Source organism: Mus pahari, chromosome 2 (genome assembly GCF_900095145.1).
Source record: "Mus pahari chromosome 2, PAHARI_EIJ_v1.1, whole genome shotgun sequence".
Lineage (NCBI taxonomy): Eukaryota > Metazoa > Chordata > Mammalia > Rodentia > Muridae > Mus > Mus pahari.
Window position 1 is genome coordinate 44,569,559 of NC_034591.1, and position 5,035 is coordinate 44,574,593.

The 5,035-nt window shown below is 42.2% G+C and overlaps 1 pseudogene; it reads left to right on the top strand.

Annotated features, from left to right (window-relative positions):
• Positions 1–352: 352 nt before the first annotated feature.
• Positions 353–953, top strand: LOC110317417 (annotated as a pseudogene).
• The last annotated feature ends 4,082 nt before the right edge of the window (positions 954–5,035 follow it).

Consider the following 5,035-nt stretch of genomic DNA (forward strand, 5'->3'; position numbering starts at 1 on the left):
TTTTGATTTTGTATTTCTGGTCCCTATGTATACTTTCATCTAAGCTTATTTCTTCTTGCTTCCAAGTTATGAAATGGGCACTTTTTTAAAAAAAAATTCTGAGACAGAATGCTGCCAAAATATATTTAAAGGAGAGGAGGTTGGTCTGGGCACAACATTTTGGGGGCAAGGAGTCCATTACAGTTTGGAAGATTTGGAAGGCTTTGGTAGTTTTATCCATAGCAATGAAAGCTTGATTTGAAAACTGTTCACATTTTGACGTCTCAAGAAACGGAGTTAAGACAGAATAAAAAGTGAATTAGAAGCGCGTCGCTGTGCTGCGGACTCCCTGAGTGGGACCCTGGAGGGTGCGATGGCAGACTGGGCTCCAGCTCAGAGCTCTGGGGGTGTGGAGGAGACTCTAGACAGAACAAGTGGATAGCTGACAGCCTGGCCTCCAAGGTTATGAGAATTAAACCGGCCAGTGGTGGTCCTCTTCCCTTCCATGACATACTTTGCTGGCTTTGGACATTGATAGGGACACAGAAGACCAGAACTGATGCCTAGATGGCATGGACTCAGATTTCACAAGCGTGATTGGCCTACTCACGGGGAGCGTGTAACGCTTTTCCACGGTTGCATGGTCTGGGCGAGACAACCGGAAGCTTCTAGGTGGTACGGCTGTGATCTTAATTGTGGCCTTCTTTTTTTTTTCCCAAATTTTTATTAGGTATTTACTTCATTTACATTTCAAATGCTATCCCCAAAGTCCCCTATACCCTCCCCCTCTCTGCTCCCCTACCCACCCACTTCCACTTCTTGGCCCTGGTGTTCCCCTGTACTGGGGCATATAAAGTTTGCAAGACCAAGGGGTCTCTCTTCCCAATGATGACTGACTAGGCCATCTTCTGCTACATATGCAGCTAGAGACCTTCTTCATCCTTTTGTACCTCTTGTCGAGGACAAGGACGTGAGCCAATGGGAGCCAAGAGTAGCCAGGCTCTTGTATATCTGCTATCCTGGTTTCTTAAGGACCTGACTACAAAATATATATTTCTTTGGAATTATTATCATAGGTCATTCATCTTCCTAAGTCAGGATGAGCGCAGCTGCCTCTGTCATAATGAACTCATGTTGACTTGTCCTGTATATGAAGAAAAGAGAAAAATTCAAAACCCAATGCTTCTCTCTGGTGCTAAAGACACTGGCAGAACCAGAGTCATGTTGTATGAGAAAGAGCCAGGTCTATGCAAAGCATCTGTGAGTCCTGAATGCACCCACTGTGGCCAGCAGCCACACTCCTCAGAAGCCAGCATCTTAAGGGTTCTCTGTTTTGTCCTAACATGTTAATGGCCGGTTTAAACCGTGTCTATGTTCTTGAAGAGACCGAAACTGACACCAGAAGGGAATATGGCTATGACTCCACTCCAAATGATGGTCATCAGGATGGGGCTGGCAGTGACTTCAGGCTGAGGCTGTTGATCGGGAGTGGACCTGTGCAGGCTGTATCCACCAGTCGCTGGTCCCAGGGAAGTCAGGCCCCAGGAAAGAGGCAAAGCCGTGGATAGAGGAGTGGACTGCAGTCCAGAGGCACTGGACTAAGATCCTTCTGAGCCACAAGACCACATGTCCAGGAGCACAGATGTGTGTGTCTTTGGGACTGAGAATCGTTTCAGTGTCAAAGATGTATCCATCCCTAGGCAAACAGATTTAGAACAACAGTACAAGGTAGCTTTTCAGAGCCAGGCGGTGCTGGAGTGGTCTCCCTGCTGGGGATCCTTATGGGGCTGGAGGCGACCTATGAAAGCATTTGTGTAGTGGGAACTTTTGACCTTGTACCGATCCTTGCCCTACCCTGTACAGCCAATCTCCATCGGTGTGAGGGAGATTGAGCCACCTTCTTATTGAATAACTCCATACTTGCCTGCTCTACTGGCCCTCCCTGCTGCCTTGGCCAGCCCCATTTGCACACAAAGTGACCTGTGGGGTTGACAGGGCCAGCAGCTTATGAGGACCTAGTTCTTTGTAACTTCACATAAAATATCTTTAAGAAATGAAAAAAGAAATGTGAATTAGAAGCCCCAACCCCACCCTGCTCGAGGTGGTTTACGTCCTCAATAGAAGCCAGTTTCAAACATTTTATAACCTCCCAAGACTGCAACCAGCCGAGGACCAAGTGTTCAAACACCTGAGCCTTAGGGGAACATGTCACATTTAGTCTTTAAGAGCTATTAAACACTAACTGCTCTTATTAAAGAGGTACCAGTTTCCCCAGGCCAATCTACTGCCTTGTGATACTTAGCATCAGATGGAACTGGACAGGGTTTTCCAAGTTTTCACACTGTATCAGAAATTAGGCTGTAGGACAATTCTCCCGGCACCAATTCATGCATTATCAATGAGTATCCTGAGAAACAGGCAAAGGATCTTGGTAGCAGAGAAAGGGTGATACCATGGTGGAGGACTTAAGGATAACTCCAGAATGGGAAGCAGACCGTGAGAGACTGCTTGCTGAGCATTCTCTAACGCAAAGGGCGGGCCTTTTGTCAGTCCACTTCAAAAGCCTGGGAGACACTGTCACTTTGCTTTGCTAAATAAACTTCTGTCCAAACTGTCTTTATCTTGCTCAAATTCTTTCTTTTGAACTGTTTTCCAGTAGCAACATGACACCACAAATGGAGAATTACATATCTGGCTGCATGTGCTTAGTCAAAATAAATATTGTGTACAATTGTCTTCAGCCTATGGCTATTAGGTATATATAAAAAATATATTTAAAGTTTAGGTTTGGGTTTCATCTAAGATATCTCACTGTATGTATGTAAATACTTTAAAAAAAACCTAAAAATAAAAAACAATATAAAGTAAAATCTAGAAATCTAAACATTTTAGATATAAAAAAACATATGATACAAATTATGTCATAAAATCTATAAAAGTAGATGGAAATATGGAAAAACACTTATAATAAATCAGAAAAATCAGAATCAGAAAGATTTAATGAACTGGATATTAGGCCTTGCCTTTGATGTTAGTAGTCCAAATTTGGTTGTATAGATTATGTCTAAAAGGATTCTTAAGGCAGACTGTAGAGGGAATAACAGAATCTAAATCACCTCAGGAAGGGTAGCCACAGTGTATCATTAAAACCCAGGCTTCAGAAAGGAACTGACATCAGGGCAGACAGAGGTGTGAGAAGTCATGATTGGGCAGGAATCTAGAGAGACCAACACATAGGCTGTGGGTGTCAAAGATTTATGGAAAACCCACAGCATTATTTCTAGGTGAGAAAGTAAGGCATTTGAGGAACTCGCTACTATAAGTAGGCCTATGGCAAATTTTCTATCATTCCCTACATTTTCTCTTACTAGAAGTATGGAAGGGGAGTCCTGAGACAGGGAGCAATCTCTTCTTCCTTTGTAATAAATATTCTGTAATATTCTGTTGAGTCTCAGTGGTCGTCAGAGTTACAATGGATTGTAAACAGTGATGGTTTCAGACATGAAGATTTCTTGGGCACAGCCTGGGTTTGGTCAAACACTTTGGTTCTGTTCTTTGGTCCCAGGCTCCATGTTCCCATCCCATCCCATCCCATTCGATCCTTTACTTTGGTGCTTTCTTCCCTAGAGCTTTAAACTTTGCTCTAAAACCTAAGGGTCGCTGAAAACAGTTCCTGTATCATTCAAGACAGCTCATTTGTTTGGACTTTTAATAAAGTCCTGTCCTGTGGCCCTACTAGTATTGGAACTCACTATGTAGAACGAGAGCTCTTGATTTTCACCCACCCCACTTTCTTTGCTTCCTGAGTACTGGGGTTATAGGTGTGTACCAAGTTGTTGAAGTTGGGCTTTGAAATGGAGCAGATCACTTGAGGGCTCACCTGGCTTGAGCCCAGTTGGTTTATCTATCTCACCTGAATTACTGAACTGAACCTTTTCAGGGATGAATTAGTGGAAGAGATGTCGTTCTGATGTTTGGAGCCAAAGGATGAGACAGATTTGCTTGTCCTGAGGTAAAAACAAAGTAATATGTTATCTGCAAAGTGTAATAACCCCTGTGTCTACTTTGTGAGGTACTAGGATGTACATAACAATGTATTTTCTGCCATTCAATAGCGTTTATTAAGTCTAAAGTGCTATTAGATGAAACTCCCAGGATACTGGCTGCCTTGCAACTGTATTTACAATTAAGCTTGTGACTTTTGATAGTTTTTGTTTGTTTTACACTCTCTGAAACTTCCTCCATACCTGTTTTTAATTTTTTTAATGTATTTTATTTTGGTGTGCTTATTTTAAAGCAAAGGACTAGGTATTATAAAGCTCTTATCTCTCCTTCATGTTCTTTCAGCAGCCTAAACATAACAACATCCTTTAAAAATCTCTGGATATTTTCATAGCCAACTTCCCCAGTCTGCTCAGTTTCTTCCTTCTCTGTCTTCTTGGTGAGTTTCAGGGACACTTGCCTGTTATTACCGACTTGGATGCTCACCTGTCAATCCTGTACCGACTTAGATGCTCACCTGTCGATCCTGTACCGACTTGGATGCTCACCTGTCGATCCTGTACCGACTTGGATGCTCACCTGTCGATCCTGCGCTGCTCTCCCTTTCCTTCTGTCTCAGGTGAGACTATCTGGAGGAGGCTTCTCCCCTCTTCCTGCTGAGAAAGAAAAACAAAAAAACCCCAAAGAACAAAATGTAAAGTCTTGCCTAGCTTTCTCTTCCATAAGAAACGGGGTCATTTGACTTTTATGCAGTTGTGTGCAGAGAGGCAGAGAGAAGTATGAATTTTAAAGCATCCTTAGAATGGCATTGTGAGGTTGAAGTTGTGGTTCATTTTCCTTTATGTATAGTATCTGCTGTATACTTATGATTTATTCTAGAATGTCTATGCTACTTATTGATGATAGATTATATCATCATATAAAATATGTTAATAGACAAAGCATATTGGTTTGGCTTTTCTGCTGAGGAGCAATTCTTTTTTTCCTCTTTTTAAAAATTATTATTATTATTTTCTTTATTTACATTTCAAATGCTATCCTGAAAGTTCCCTAT